General features: G+C 43.5%; 1 protein-coding gene across 8 annotated transcripts in view; it reads left to right on the top strand.

Moving 5' to 3' along the window:
* The window catches only part of FAM110B (family with sequence similarity 110 member B), a 142,222-nt gene that overhangs the window by 88,581 nt on the left and 37,504 nt on the right, over nucleotides 1-16,137 (top strand). Inside the window, exon 3 of one of the 8 annotated variants that reach the window (XR_015140844.1) lies at nucleotides 11,238-12,087. The exons of the other annotated variants lie outside the window; for them this stretch is intronic. The gene's annotated coding sequence lies outside the window, so the exon portion shown is untranslated. Of the gene's footprint in view, nucleotides 1-11,237; nucleotides 12,088-16,137 lie in introns of those variants that run through there. 8 annotated transcript variants of the gene reach the window in all.

The following is a 16,137-nucleotide window of genomic DNA, read 5'->3' as shown; positions in this document are numbered from 1 at the left end:
GCACCATCCCTCATGGAGACGCCCTAGGTCAGGGATTGCTGATGGCCTACGTCAGGTCATGGGCATCCATACATCTTTTGGCAGTCGGGGTGTAAGCGGACCCTCATCCTCTCTGCTCCCTCCTTCTCATGACCACTTGGCCATTTGTCATGGCTCAGTTGTCCAGCTGGTGTGCATGAGAGCCCCTGCTGGACAGTGGCCACCCATGCACTTGGTCTCCTTGAAGGCTGTTGGAAGGTCCTTCCTTTTAGCTCAGCCTGTCCTATCTCTGGGGACTCAGCATCAAGACTGGATAAGCAGGTGCTGTAAATCATAGCAGGAAGCAAAGGGAAATCTGTGGGTGACTTTGTCACCCCCACTGACCATCAGAGCACCCTCTCATGTTGTGTTATCCACACCCTGGAGAAGAGGAGCAGTTGAAGCCTCGGCAGCTTCTAAGTATGAATGCTGTATGCATCCTCATAAGGATAAAAATCCTGCCAAAGTTACCATGGATAGTGACCCTGAAAAGCCAAAATGCAGATCTCTGTCTTGCCCTTGTGCTCGCTAGGTTTTAGGGATGTGTGATCTCTCCACAGCGAAGCGGTCTGTTACCATGGAAACGCACTTACTAGTCTCTAAGCCCTTCCGGGTAGTTCCAGGAACATTAACTCTCTACTAGTATTTTTAAAAATGTATCCAAGATTACTATCTGACTTTTGAATAGTTATAATGATTGAAAGTAAAGCATTCCTTTCAAATTACAGATCGACACGTCTCATCTGAGAAGTATTACATTCGATGTGATTAATAATCATACTTCATTCAGGCAGAGTAACCCCTGCCAGGACACTCACCTTCTCTTTGAAATCTCAACTTCCTAATGGAGGGGCTGTCCCTACTCAGACAGGATGATTAATTGTTCAAAATCTTCTCTGTGCAATGTCTGTATTCCTGCAAATTTCTTGGTTTAAACTGGGAATAGCATCTAAAGGAATGTGCAGAACTATTCAAGGTTATACATTAATAGTAGTGTTAATTGTGATATACTTAAATATTTTAATATAGCTTTTAAAATGAATATTTAATAAGTTTAAAAAATTAAACACAAATAATTTTGAGTATTTAAATGTTTTTCAAACTCTGAGAAAAGTGTGTATTTTTATCATATTTATTTATATGTGATTTTTCTATCATGTAGTATATGGTATTACATGGAGGAGGGACTAATGAAGGCTGTGTGTTTTACATGGTTATTTTCATTTTTAAAAATTTTGTTGATTTCTGTCCACCCCTTCATTCTCTTTCCTGCTTGCTGATCGTTCAAAAATGCCACTCCTTTGTTCAGTGTCCCAGTCATGTTTTGTGAATTTGTCCAGGCTTTCTGCCTCTACAGCGTGCTCCCACGATGCTGTCTGGCTAAACCTTTCCCTGCCCTAACCTCTGTCCCTTTCTCCCTTCTCTTCTCTTGTAGCTCAGGGTCTAGGAAAATCTTTTGGAATTCAGGGAAGGTAAAAAGCCTCTCTCCTGGTTCTGTGTAGTACTCAATCACATACACATTCACAGACAGCATATTCCGAACCAACACTTCTTAATCTGGTGTTTTCTTAGTAACTTTGGAAAAAATAGTCACTAGTTCAATTGATGGGTACAGGTTGTAGTTTAGTTTCGTAAGATTGTTATTCCCTGTGAAGGTAGGTAGACGCCTTCACAGAGGGCAGTATGTAGGTGTCATATATTGATTCTTTTCTCTGTTGAGTGTATTTCACGTATTGTATTCATTTCCTAGGGCTGCCTAATGTAGTATGCAAGCGTGCCAAGTCACTTTAGTCATGTAACTCTGTGACCCCATAGCCTGTAGTCTGCCAGGCTCCTGTGTCTATGGGATTTTTCAGGCAAGAATACTGGAGTGAGTTGCCATTTCCTCCTCCAGGAGATCTTCCCAGCCTAGAAATTCAACTGTGTCTCTTACATCTCCTGCATTGGCTGGTGGGGTCTTTACCACTGGTGCCACCTGGGAAGCCCAATCAGTGTGGCTGCATTTAAAGTGGAGTCCTGAGCATTCCTGACGCAGCAGCTCCACTGAACACTCTGCTTGTTCATGACCTTGCGGGTCCACTTATTCCTAATTATACCAGCTTAACCTTGTTTAAAGAATAAATTAATTGTATCTAAACTTGTGCCAGCAATTGTTACTCCCAAATGGCAATGAAATCACTATAAACATCTTTCTAACCTTTTCACCAAGTGATAATTTCATTTTAATCCCAAAGTAGCCATGACTATAATGAGTATTTAGTCAGAATAAACCACAAGATATTATTAATTAGAGCTATATTGATTTCCAATCTAGGTATACTGACTTCCTCCAAAATCTAATATTTTCCATATTTTAGGAGTTGATTTCTCGATGGTGTGCTGCTGAACTTCAATTTAATCATGGTGGATTTATATTACCAGCAGCAAGATAGCCAGGTTCTAAATGGTATCTGGAGGTTCACCAGCGTTTGTATCTCTTGGTACCCATTTCCTTGATCCTGCAAGTCTGGGCCCACCAGCCAGGAGGCGAAGTAACTGTCTTAACAATCCCAGGCCACGTGTTTTATTTCCCCAGGGCAGACGCTACAGCAAAAAGCTGGAGTTTGCTAACTCAAATATATTCCATTTAAGTGGTCTTAGGCCCTGTATCTAAAACTTGAAAGGAAAGGAAACCTTTTGTATTAACATTGCTTAGTTATTTTCTAGACCAGCTCATCTTACTTTTCCTTTCTCTCAACAATGCTGGCTTCTTCACCAACGCTTTTCAAGAATGTGTTTACATGGAAGCAGAGTGAGAATAACAGAAGCAGATGGCAGATGACTTTGCCACTGCTTCAGTGGAACTCAGAGTGAGTTCCTCTGCCTCTGATCCACAGAACTGGGAAAAGATGACACGGAGCTGCAAAGGATATTCCCACAAATCCATTCACTTCTGTTTTAGAGTGAGTCTACAGCCTGCATGCTGCTAAGTGACTTCAGTCATGTCTGGTATGGACTGTGGCCCGCCAGGCTCCTCTGTTCATGGGATTCTCCATGTAAGAATACCGGAATGAGTTGCTATGCCCTCCTCCAGGGGATCCAACCCAAGGATCAAACCCACTTCTCTTAAACCTCCTGCGTTGGCAAGCAGGTTCTTTACTACTAGTACCACCTGGGAAGCCTGTATCTACAGTGTGTGTGTGTGTGTGTGTGTGTGTGTGTGTGTGTGTACTTAGTCATTCAGTCGTGTCCAACTCTTTGAGGCACTATGGACTGTAGCCCGCCAGCCTCCTCTGTTCATGGGGATTCTCCAGGCAAGAAAACTGGAGTGGGTTGCCATGCCCTCCTCCAGGGGATCTTCCCAACCCAAAGATCAAACCCAGTCTCCCGCATCGCAGGTGGATTCTTTACCATCTGACCAAGCCAGTTTCTTATTGTATAACTTGATTATAATGCTAGAGGCTTACCATGGTTTACATAATTTGATCTTCCATAAAATTATATATACTTCATGTCTGATTTTTGCTTCTGATTGTGTCTAAATTAACTAATTAACTAGTTTTATTTAAATTAAACTAGTTTAATAAATTTAATTTATTTAATTAAACTAGTTTTATTCCATAACTGAAACCATGTATTCTGGTTTAAAGCAGTTGGCTACTTTAAAGCAGAATACATGGTTTCAGTTATGGAAAGAAATTTGGGCAAAGATGACTGTCATATCATCGACTGGATTTCTGTACTAGCAGTTGCGTACAGAAAGAGAAGTCTGCCTTTGCTTTGCCTTTCCTGGGAGATGAGAGCCTCCTCGGATGGGTGCAGCCCAGAGCTGTAACCTGCAGAACCAGGTGCCCTGGGACAGGGAGGAGGGGATGGTTTCAAAGACTTTGGCCATTTTCATAAAATCGCTTCGGGCTGCATGTTACCTAAAGTTGGAAAACAAGTTTTGGTGCTGGATACACCTGGGTTTCATCACAGCTCTACTGCCTGATGGGTGGTTACTTTTCAGAATGTTTCATTTTTCCTAGATTCAGATGTCTTTTTCACCTCTGAATGTTCATGCAAACCTTAGGAACTTGACAGCTGCCCCAGCTTAAACAAATAGGAAATACTCTGTCGTAGCCCATGGAGTTGGAAGAAAGCTGATGCATTTGAATTCTACCCCCATGTACATGGTTCCACTCTGCATGAATTTCCGTTACATGTTTTAGCTGAATAAAACCAGTTGCTTAAAGCCACAGCCCACATTTCAGTTACTGCAGTATATTAGCTGTAGTTACATGAACTATAAACCTCATAGCTAGCTCTTCAGTCTGTAAATCTCTAAGTAAATAGCAAGGGGTCAGCTTGACCTATGACCAGTCACATCGCTTTATTTGGAGTCTGCCATTGATAAGTCACTGCACAGGTACTGGTCAGTTCACCCACAGACAGGAAGCATGGAGCTGTGCTTCCTCCTTGTTTTGAGGTGGTAACTTACGACATTTTATAAACATGGATACTTCCAAGAGAATTGGTCCAGACAGATGGACATGCAGCAGAGCCGTGAACATGATGATGCTGAAGTGAGAATCCCATCAGACGTCAGTAGAAGATGCTCTGACTGTAGGGAAGGTAACGCTGCCGCCAGCCCAGATGCCCCAGAGGTGCAGATAGAAGCCAAGCAAAGAGAGATGAGGAAAGTGACCGAGACAACAAGAATGAAGACGTCCCAGAGGAAATGACTTCACCAGAAATGTCACTTGAAAGGAATTCTCAGAGATATGCCGACTTTGGAAGCACAAAGGACTAAAGATTGGAAGCCGATCCAAACCTAGACGAGTGACAGTTCTCCAGGTGTGGAAAAGATGCTCACCCCTTTCATAAGCAGTGGGGTGAAATAAGGAAGGCAGGCCTGGATTATGCAAACTTCTCTAGATAAACTTACAAAGAAAGAAAGAGTTCTCAATGTGATTATGTTGCCAATTCAAATATGTTAAGTTACAGCATTCATTTCCCTGTACATTTATAACCAACAACAAAAGTTTTAAAGTTTTGGCCAAAAATTGTTAAAAGGGCAGAGAACCATCGTTTTTTGCTGTTGATTATTGAGTACACATGCCTGGTTTCGGCCCTTTTGGTTCTTTTGACAGTCCTAACCTTGCAAATGAGTCTTTTCCAATGAGTCAGCTCTTCGCATGAGGTGGCCAAAGTACTGGAGTTTCAGCTTCAGCATCATTCCCTCCAAAGAAATCCCAGGGCTGATCTCCTTCAGAATGGACTGGCATGATCTCCTTGCAGTCCAAGGGACTCTCAAGAGTCTTCTCCAACACCACAGTTCAAAAGCATCAATTCTTTGGCGCTCAGCCTTCTTCACAGTCCAACTCTCTGGTGCTGGGGGGTATTGGGGGCAGGAGGAGAAGGGGACGCCAGAGGATGAGATGGCTGGATGGCATCACTGACTCAATGGACTTGAGTCTGAGTGAACTCCGGGAGTTTGTGATGGACAGGGAGGCCTGGCGTGCTGCGATTCACAGGGTCGTAAAGAGTCGGACACGACTGAGCGACTGAACTGAACTGAACTGAACTGAACCTTGCAAAGCAAGGGACTATCTGTAGTGACAACTAGTCAAACCAACCCTGTTGCCATTTGGATTGCCTGTTACTGAAAATTGGTTCACACATTCATTTTAATATCATCAGTATCTGCAAGTATTTTCCTAGCCTTTTGAAGGCAGTTCATATCGTCAAAGACACCGTAGTGCTGCTAGAACTTCTCTGACTTTCTGTTATTTGTGACTTTTAATTTTCAAAGAGTCCAAAAGTTCATATTCAGAGACTTACATTTTAGTGATAATTTTAGCGAAATATTTTTGTACCATAAAATTTCTTTAGTGAAATATTTAGTAGTTTTAGGAAATATTTTTGTACTAAAAAAGTTTGTTTGTTTTCATTGTACAGGAGGGCCCCACTGGTATGCCCCATGGGCCAACCGCCAAGTCACTGGATCACACATAGTGCGTTGTACTGTCAGTTCCAGACTGATCACTAGATTTACGGTTTATATTTGCCATCTCTTGAGGGGTGAGAGGCAGTCTTGTTTGCTCATTAAATCAACAAGCAGTGGGGCTTCATTGTGTACTTTGTGGTATGCAGGCAGAATGTTTTGACTTTAAAATGTCTCAAATAATTAAAACTGTCTTGCATCATTCAACCTTGTAAAAAATACCTATAATTTAAAGGCTCCAAATTGTTTGCTTTTGAAAGATGTTAGTATCATGAATAATAGCAAGAGCCTCTGGGTTGTGTGAATGCGTCAGATCCAGTGCTATGGTCTGTGGAGGAGAAAGCACCCTTGATTACAGTTTTGGAGAAGGTCCCCTGTGCCCCCAGCATGCCTGTGATGTTGTGCCCGTCCTCACGGGGCCTCACACTGACAGCCTGCTGGGCCACATATGGGCACCAAAAGCCTTGGGCAGGGATGGTTTGTGCTTTTAAACATTGGTTTAATAGTGTTTAGGAAATTAAGCTGATTTAAACACAGAGTAAATCTGTGGGTGGAAAGAGTGACTTCTTTGTTGTCTTTTGCAACTTATAGCAAAGTGGTCATACAGCAAGGTGACTCATTGATTTTGTTCCTTTATGGATCTGTCCTTCTTATATACAAGTCTCCCTGGCGGCTCAGATGGTAAAGAATCCGCCTGTAATGCAGGAGACCTGGGTTTGATCCCTGGGTTGGGAAGGTCCCATGGAGTAGGAAGTAACAACCCACTCCAGTATTCTTGCCTGGAAAACAGGGACAGAGGATCCTGGTGGGCTACAGTCCATAGGGGTTGCAAAGAGTTGGACATGACTGAGCAACTGACACTTTCTCCATTTCTTATATACATAGATTTTCATATAGTTTTTCATGTGATTTATTTCATAATATTCATCACCTTTATAAAGAAAAAAAATTAAAATGTTTACTCCAAAACACTTTGGTCTGAACCTGAGGTGAAGATTCGCTCGAGAAGCAGCAAGAAGCTGCTGTTAAGGGACTTCGCTGGTGGTCCACTGGCTAAGACTCCACGGCCCCAATACAGTGGGCCCAAGGTCACGCGGGAACTAGATCCCACATGCCACGACTAAGACCCGGCACAGCCAAATAACTATTTAATAATAAGAAAAATTGCTGGTGACAGTAAAGAATTAGAAGTGGTAATTTTGTATATAAGCAGCTCCTGCAGCTAAATTCCAAAAAAATAAATGACCCAATCAAAAAATGGGCCAAAGAACTTAACAGACATTTCTCCAAAGAAGACATATAAATGGGTAACAAACACATGAAAGGATGCTCAACATCACTCATTATTAGAGAAATGCAAATCAAAACCACAATGAGGTACCATCTCACACCAGTCAGAATTGCTGCTATCAAAAAGTCTACAAACAAATGCTGGAGAGGGTGTGGAGAAAAAGGAATGCTCTTACACTGTTGGTGGGAATGCAAACTAGTACAGCCACTATGGAGAACAGTGTGGCGATTCCTTAAAAAGATGGAAATAGAACTGCCATATCACCCAGCAGTCCCACTGCTGGGCATACACACCGAGGAAACCAGAATTGAAAGAGGCATGTGTACCCCAGTGTTCATCGCAGCACTGTTTACAATAACCAGGACATGGAAGCAACCTAGATGTCCATCAGCAGATGAATGGATAAGAAAGCTGTGGTACATATACACAATGGAGTATTACTCAGCCATTAAAAAGAATGCATTTGAATCAGTTCTAATGAGGTGGATGAAACTGGAGCCTATTATACAGAGTGAAATAAGCCAGAAAGAAAAACACCAATACAGTATACTAATGCATGTATACGGAATTTAGAAAGATGGTAACGAAGACCCTATATGCGAGACAGCAGAAGAGACACAGATGTAAAGAACAGTCTTTTGGGCTCTGTGGGAGAAGGCAAGGGTGGGATGATTTGAGAGGGTAATGTTGAAACGTGTGTATTATCATATGTGAAGTGGATCGCCGGTCCAGGTTCCATGCATGAGACAGGGTGCTCAGGGCTGGAGCACTGCAATGACCCTGGGGGATGGGATGGGGAGGGAGACAGGAGGCGGGTTCTGGATGGGGGATACATGTGTGCCAGTGCCTGATTCATGTCGATGTATGGCAAAAACCACTACAATATTGTAAAGTAATTAGCCTCCAATTAAATAGATTAATTTTTTTTAAAGTGGTGATTTTGAAAACCCTTTCCTACTTCTCAGATTGTGGATGTTTATTTATTTACTAAAATCTGTAAACAAAGGCAATTTCAGGAATAGGGAAATGTGGACTATTCGACCCTGAACCAGCGCCATCGAGGGGAAACCTTCAGAGTAGGTGCAGGACCCCCGAGGCAACCCCAGGGCCCCCTCTAGGCAGGCCCTCACTTCAGGCTTGATGAGAAAAATTCCATGAAGCCTCTGCTCTGCTGTAGTCCTGTGTGAGCTTTCTGGCACTTTCAGGAAAACAGGTGACTTGAAATTGGCCGCTGGTCCTCTTCAGCCCCCTGGCCTATAGTGTCCCCTCCTGGGGACGCCAGCTGCCCCCGGGAAGCCGCCAGCTCCTACCAGGCCCTTCGTCACCACCTACATCAGCAGTGAACACCCACCCTCCTTGGTTTGGCTTTTGATGGGTCACAACTTGACTCAGACTCTTCCTTCTGCGGAGGGTGCCTGCCCCTTCTCCTGCTTTGTGGTTCGGTGAACTGCAGTGAAAACACAGAGCAATTTTTCCTCACCCTTCCCGGGAACTTCACACCTCCTTCACCTGGGTCCATCCGGAAGTAATTTATTCTTCCCACCCTTTCATTTTGTTTTGTTGCTAAGTCATGTCTGACTCTTTGCGAGCCCCTTGGACTGTACCCCCAGGCTCCTCTGTCTGTGGATTTTCAGAATACTGGAGTGGGGGCTGCATCTCCTTCTCCATGGGATCTTCTGGACCCAGGGATCGAACGTGCATCTCCTGCATTTGCAGGCGGATTCTTTACTTCTGAGCCACCAGGGAAGCCCTCTGCCGACCCTGTACCTCCTTTTTATCAGGTACCTGTTTTGCTCCAAGGCACCTGACGTGCAGGATCTCAGTCCCTCAGCGACCCTCTCTAACCCTGTTACAGACACTGCAGGAGGTGGAAGTGGCCACCTGGTTCAGGAAGTTGCCAGGAAAGAGCAGCATTTGGGTACAGCACTGTCCTCTCGTATAGCACATCACACTCCACACATCACAGGACCGTGGTCCGCCTACTTCGTTTCTATCTTCCCCACTAGACTGTGAGGTCCTCTGCCTTATCTGTTTATCATCACTTCTGTCTCCACCCTACACATCCAGCCCCACGGTTGGCTCATTCTATAAATGAAGTTTATCAAAGGACCAGATGAGAGATTGAATGGAAGCTTGATCAGTTCCCAAGGAGCCTCACAGTCAGAACAGAATCAGCAAGAAAGACTAAAATCCAGTTTCATGAAATTAACATAAAATGTGCAGGAATCATTTTCTGCTATTCAGGTTTGGCGCTGGTGAGAGGCTTTGTAAATAGAACTCTCCCAAGCCCCAGGGCTAAATTTACTTATTGGTCTCAAACAAAGACACAGTAGCTGTTTCTGTGAAGGGTGCTTACAAAAATGATGATTGTAGTGTTTTCTGCAGTACTGAGCCTGGGCAGGCCCCTTTTCTGGTCACTGGCCAGGCGGTACATGAGGGCAATTCGGGGACAAGCGTTTGTCAGTGTCTCGAGTGGCTTCTCCCCCCCTCCCCAGCTTTGTGCCCCACTGCCACGGTTGAAGGACAGTCAGGAAAATGAGGTCAGCTATCCTGGACAGTGGCAAGGTGCCCAGACACTGATGGGGAAGCCAGAGGGCCAGCCTGCTGGCCTCAGAAGCAGAAGGTTGTGGGGTTGCCAGAGTGGCCTTTTGAGCCGGTGCAGTCCAGCCGGCCGTGGCGGTTGACCTTAGATTAATAACACCCTGCTGCCCTTCTGTGCAACTAATTTATTATGGGAGTGAGTCAGGCCCGAAGAAAAAATTCTACTGTAATGTATTCAGTTTACTCATTCAAAGGCTGTAGTAGTGAGAGGCTCAGAGTCAGGGACAAATAAAAAATTCAGGACATCATACTTCTGTGTTTATTCTGTTGCTTCTTCTCTTCCATGACTAGTGATCAAATGGCACAAGAAAACAGAATTCTCTGAGAAACGGACATACAAGACAGCACAAAGGTCTGAAGCGTCCATGCAAAAGAAGTAATCTTTTTCAGGCTAACAGAAATTAAATTTGCTATCTTCCTAATATGGGCTTCCCCAGTGGTTCAGACCATTAAAAAGTCAGCCTGCAATGCAGGAGATCCAGGTTTGATCCCTGGGTCAGGAAGATACTCTGGAGGAGGGAATGGCAGTCCACTCCAGTATAGTAACCTGGAAAATTCCATGGAGAGAGGTGCCTGGTGGGCTACAGTCCATGGAGTTGCAAAGAGCTGGACACAACTGAGTACACACATCTCCTTACATTTTTTACATTTGGACTGTTCAGAGTTATTTATCCAAGAAAGTCTTCTGTGCAGGTATTATCATACTTGTCTAAAAGAGGAATTGTTCTTATTAGAATCATTTGCCCCAAACCAGAAAGTAGTATTAAATGCATGATTAGAAAAAAGAAAAAGAAACTTATGTTTATTTATTTATGAAATGTATTTATGACATTATTATGCACTTTAATTTGCAGAGGACAAAAAGGAAAGGAGCTGTTAAGACAGTTAAAATTTAAATTTCTCCATCAGAGAATCAATGAAGAAATAAATAATAAACGATCACTTGGAAAGATTACATTGATACATCTATAATAAAAATGTAATTCAGTTTTAAGTTAAGGTAACAGTATTTCAAGTGTATTTTGCCTGCTGGCATTATTTTTCTTATTTCTTTTTTTATTGGTGTATAATCGCTTTACAATGTCAAGTTAGTTTCTGCTGTACAGCTAAATGAATCTGTTATATGTATACATATATCCACTCCCTCTTGAACCTCACATCCCACCCCCATTCCAGCTTATCATTTCTTTCTTTACCATAAATCAGAGCTCCTGACCAAGGATCCTTTTTATTCTGGAAAAATTACATCAAAACTTGATCTGGACTGTGTTATGGGCTAAGTGTTAAATGTCCGTTTTTATTTCAAATACAGACCAACAGAGGGAAGAAAATCTGATTAAAACAAGTGCTTTTCTTTTTCAGTTTTTGAGAACATTTCCACAGAAAGTCAATTATGTATTAAGTGTTTGAGTGTGTCACTTCAACAATACCGTGAAATAGTGCCAAGCGCTGTGAGGAATGACACAGGAGGAAAACACTAGTGGTGATTGTTCCGCAAATGAAAGGTTCCTCTTTAAACAACTGGACAAGATGCTCCAGGAAAATCAGTTCCAAATTATAATAGGCCAAATAGAAAATCTCTTCTAAATGTTATTTTGGAACTTTACTTTCCTGAAGGTAGCTTTACTTCTAATTCAATAAAATAGATTTGATTGGATATTGTTACTTGATAATAGCAATTCATAAATTTTAGGTTAGGAAAAATACTGGACTTCTGAATTATGTGAATTTGTTAATCTTTGTAAAACTGATTTTATGTTTTGTATTTACTTGCCATTCTCTGTATCTCTTTTTGCAAACAGAAAGCAACATTCTAAATACACATGTTGAGATTGTACCAGACCCATCCCTCATCTACCCATAAATTAATTTAAAAATAATTCTATGTTCAGAAAATGGCTCTATCAGTATAATGCCATGAAAATACACTCACCACTCCTAAACTGTCCCTCCAGTGCCTGATTGACTTATAGTTAATGTAGATTTTTAAAATTTGAATTCAAGTAGATCAGAAGAAGGAATTGTGAAGAGGTTGGGAGACTTCCGGACACAAAAATGATGACAAGACAGTTCATAACTAACGGCCTGGTTCTGGGGAGAGCACCAGAAATCTGGAAAAGCTAACACCTACAGACCCTGCTTACATGTACTGTAGTCACGTGATAACCATGAATTAGCAATAAACTGGTATGCATGCATGCGTGCTAAGTCAGTTCAGTTGTGTTTGACTCTGTGCGACCCTATGGACAGAAGCCTACCAGACTCCTCCGTCCACAGGATTCTCTAGGCAAGAATACTGGAGTGGGTTGCCATTGCCTTCTCCAATAAGCAGGTATAGAAGTTCATAAACTACTTTTGAAAGGTCCCATCACAAATGCTTCTTTAAATAAAATGTTTCAATTCAGTTCAGTTCAGTCGCTCAGTCATGTCTGACTCTTTGTGACCCCATGAATCACAGCACTCCAGGCCTCCCTGTCCATCACCAACTCCCAGAGTTCACTCAGACTCATGTCCATCGAGTCAGTGATGCCATCCAGCCATCTCATCCTCTGTTATCCCCTTCTCCTGCCCCCAGTCCCTCCCAGCATCAGGATCTTTTCCAATAAGTCAACTCTTCACATGAGGTAGCCAAAGTATTGGAGTTTCAGCTTCAGCATCAGTCCTTCCAATGAACACCCAGGACTGATCTCCTTTAGGATGGACTGGTTGGATCTCCTTGGAGTCCAAGGGACTCTCAAGAGTCTTCTCCAACACCACAGTTCAAAAGCATCAATTCTTCAACGCTCAGCTTTCTGCACAGTCCAACTCTCACATCCATACTTGACTGCTGGAAAAACCATAGCCTTGACTAGACGGACCTTTGTTGGCAAAGTAATATCTCTGCTTTTGAATATGCTATCTAGGTTGGTCATAACTTTCCTTCCAAGGAGTAAGCATCTTTTAATTTCATGGCTGCAGTCACCATCTGCAGTGATTTTGGAGGCCAGAAAAATAAAGTCTGACACTGTTTCCACCGTTTCCCCATCTATTTCCCATGAAGTGATGGGACCAGATGCCATGATCTTTGTTTTCTGAATGTTGAGCTTTAAGCCAACTTTTTCACTCTCGTCTTTCACTTTCATCAAGAGGCTCTTTGTTCTTCTTCACTTTCTGCCATAAGGGTGGTGTCATCTGCATATCTGAGGTTATTGATATTTCTCCCAGAAATCTTGATTCCAGCTTGTGCTTCTTCCAGCCCAGCGTTTCTCATGATGTACTCTGTATATAAGTTAAATAAGCAAGGTGACAATATATAGCCTTGACGTACTCCTTTTCCTATTTGGAGCCATAAATATGGGGAGAGTCAGTGGAAGGGCTTCTCTTCTCTGTGACCCCCAAGTGTGCACAGACCCCTCATTCCCTGAGTCTAGGAGCTAATTGAGGAATTAATACCACATCCTCTCAGCCCTTCATTAAGGCCAGGCTCATCCCTAGCCTCATGCTAGGCACTTTGTGTCTTATTTAACTAAGAATCAAATTTAGCCATGGATATCAGATAGCCATCACTTGGATTAGTTACACTGGCAAAAGGCCAGTGTAGTTATGTGGCAAAAGGCCATGAGTAAAAGATGTAACTCTCTTTTGGGTTGTTTTTTAGTACAATTTAAAATTATAACAATATTAAAATTTAAGATTAGTATCTTCACTTCAGGGGCTCCCCCTGTGGCTTAGTGATAAAGAATATGCCTGCAATGCAGGAGACACAGGATTGATCCTTGGGTCGGGAAGATCAACTGGAGAAGAAACTGGCAACCTGCTCCAGTATTCTTGCCTGGAAAATCTGATGGACAGAGGAGCCTGGCAGGCTATAGTCCATGGGATCGCAAAGAGTCAGACACAACTGACTGACTGAGCACATGCACACACATGAATCTTTACTTCAGTAGCTTACTTAGTCATTTTTATAAGTTCTAATTCATTTTTGCCTGGAAAATCCTGACTGTCCTCGGGTGTAAGCTAGACTTGCAAGGTCTGATCGTCACAGTCTGTCCTCGAGCATTTGTTTGTGTCATTCATAACACCCCCCCACGCATCCTGCGGGTTCACCTTACTGCCAGGACCGCACTGTGAGGAGCAGGTGGTGCTGAGAACCCTCTGGCCTGAGCCCGGGCTCCTGCTGGGGTTGCAGCCCCAACTCCTGGTCACCCAGCCCCCTCCTGGTCCCACCTGCTTCCAGATGAGCGCTGATTCCCATCAAACCAGGAAACAATTTCTAGCAGTGTGTTCCCAAGAACGTTCCCGAAGGAACTATCATCTGGTTTTATGGCTTTCAGGGATCTTTTAAAGTTTCCTGCAAAAGAAGGAAACAGATCTCTAATGGAGAGTGATTCATAAATACAGCAGGGCCTCTGGGTACAAATTTTTCCCCGTGTTTCATAGGCGTTTGTATCCACAGCCGCTTTGGACTCGGGTCTTGGCTAAAACTCAGCAAGCAAAGGAAGAAGGTAGATGTCAGAGGAGACTCCCAGTGACTCTCCATCATTTCTTAAAGGCTTACGCTCACCCCTGGGCTTCCCAGGTGACACTAACGATAAAGAATCCACCTGCCAGCTAGATGCAAGAGACTGCAGATTCGGTCCCTGGGTCAGGAAGAGCCCCTAGAGAAGGAAATGACAACCACTCCAGTATTCTTGCCTGGAAAACTCTATGGGCCGAGGACCCCGGTGGGCTACAGTCCATGGGGTCACAAAGAGTCGGACACGACTGAGCACATTACACATTTACGCACTCACTCCTAGCCTCTTTATTTGGATATTCTGTGTTTTAAAAGTAACTGACATCCTGCCCGGCTTTTAAAGTAATCTATGAACTTAATAAGTTTGCTCTCGCCTGCCCTCTGGGTCTTTAATAAGCCATCCCTGCCCCTTCAGAAGGGAAGGACTGACTAATAACTCCAAGGCTAATATTTGTACAGGGAGACACCATTTTCCCAGATTATTGCCGTGATGTGAGGTGGCCTCAGAAATCCTGATAGATTCTGTCTGAGATTTGGTCACCTTTCCACGATAAGGGATATTATCAGTCTGGGAGGATTCTCCCAGAAGTCACAGTGGCTGGGCCTAGAGTCATATAGATTTGTATTTAATAATCATTTATTATGATAAGATGAGAGTAAATTACCTATTTCCAAGAATTCTCAGGACTTTCCTTGAAAGCTATAATTAAGCATAATAGTCAGAAGACATACTGGCACTGTCCCCATGTGTGTCCATACCTGGCCCCAGGGTCCCCTCGTCCTCGCCAGCCTCACACTGGCCTCATGGTTTCTGTTCTTCATCATGAATCTCCAGGGACTTCCCTGATGGCCCAGTGGTTAAGACTTTGCCTTCCAACGCAGGGGTCGAGGGTTCAATCCCTGATGGGGGAACTAGCATCCCACATGTCACCAGGTGTGGCCAAAAATTTTTTTAAAAAAATAGCAATAGTAAAGATAATGAGACTCCTCCTTCATCTCTCTTGAACCCCAGGAGGGGGACGCCAGGCTTCTCTTCCTAGACTCACACATCAAAGGCAGTTTCTTTTCTTAGTTACCTGGAGGGGTGGGGAAGGTGTTAGATGCATTGCTGGCAATGAGGTGAGAGATAGACCTCCAGAAAGGGTTAATTATCCAGGTGAGCAACGCTCTCTTCTAGACACTTTGCATATGTTAGTTTATTTCCCCCTGATTTCATGGCCTTAGGAGATGGGTCATATCTCTTTACTGATGAGCAGATTGAGACACAGGGAATTGAAGCACTGATCTGTTGCCAAAGAATGGTTAGCTGGTGAGGTGGAGGCCTTATCTAAACCTCGCAGGTGCCTCTCCAGACTCTGTGCTGTGCTGTCCTCAGACTTCAGGCAGCAGGAAAAATGGTCTTAAGTGGCATCAGGGGCTTTCCTGGTGGCTCAGTGGTTGAGAATCCACCTGCCAATGCAGGGCACACAGGTTCAGTAGCCAGTCCGGGAAGATTCCACATGCCACAGAGCAACTAAGCCTGTGGGCCATGACTACTGAGCCTGGGCTCTAGAACAAAAGAAGCCCCCACAATGAGAGAAGCCTGAGCACCACAACTCGCCACAACTAGAGAAAATACATCACAGCTACAAAGACCCAGAACAGCCAGAAATAAATAAAAATAATTTAAAAAAAAGAAGTGACATCAGACCTCTGGAGTGGCCGAGTGCTCTGGGGTCACCTGTGCCTCTCGCGGAATGCTTGCTGTTGTTGTTTTCATCTGTGAGT

Source organism: Bos grunniens, chromosome 14 (assembly GCF_055505025.1).
Source record: "Bos grunniens cultivar Pamir isolate PY7600 chromosome 14, Bosgru_T2T1.0, whole genome shotgun sequence".
Lineage (NCBI taxonomy): Eukaryota > Metazoa > Chordata > Mammalia > Artiodactyla > Bovidae > Bos > Bos grunniens.
Note: the sequence above shows the minus strand (reverse complement) of the source record. Positions and strands in the feature narration are given on the sequence as shown.